Source organism: Sinocyclocheilus grahami, unplaced genomic scaffold, assembly GCF_001515645.1.
Source record: "Sinocyclocheilus grahami isolate Dianchi unplaced genomic scaffold, SAMN03320097.WGS_v1.1 scaffold9877.1, whole genome shotgun sequence".
In the NCBI taxonomy this organism is placed as follows: Eukaryota; Metazoa; Chordata; class Actinopteri; order Cypriniformes; family Cyprinidae; genus Sinocyclocheilus; species Sinocyclocheilus grahami.
The window spans coordinates 7,629-7,909 of NW_015512903.1; positions in this window are offsets into that span (position 1 = coordinate 7,629).

Here is a 281-nt window from a genome sequence, read left to right on the forward strand (position 1 = left end):
ATCAAATCACTCATTATTAAAACTCAAATTCACTGTAATAGTTATTGCTAATCATTAGTTTAACAGACCAAGGCTACGTTTACACTAGTGCATTTTCGTTAGGGATGCATCGATCCGATATTCAGTATGGGTTCCGATACTGGCCTTTTCTGCTGGATCGGGTATCGGTCAGACGAGACCATTCCAAATCCGATATTGTGTGTATACTATTCTGTGTTGTTAAGCCCCACGAAAGGCACAAAAACATTATAAAAGCACCATAAAGTTTTCGTGCACTATAT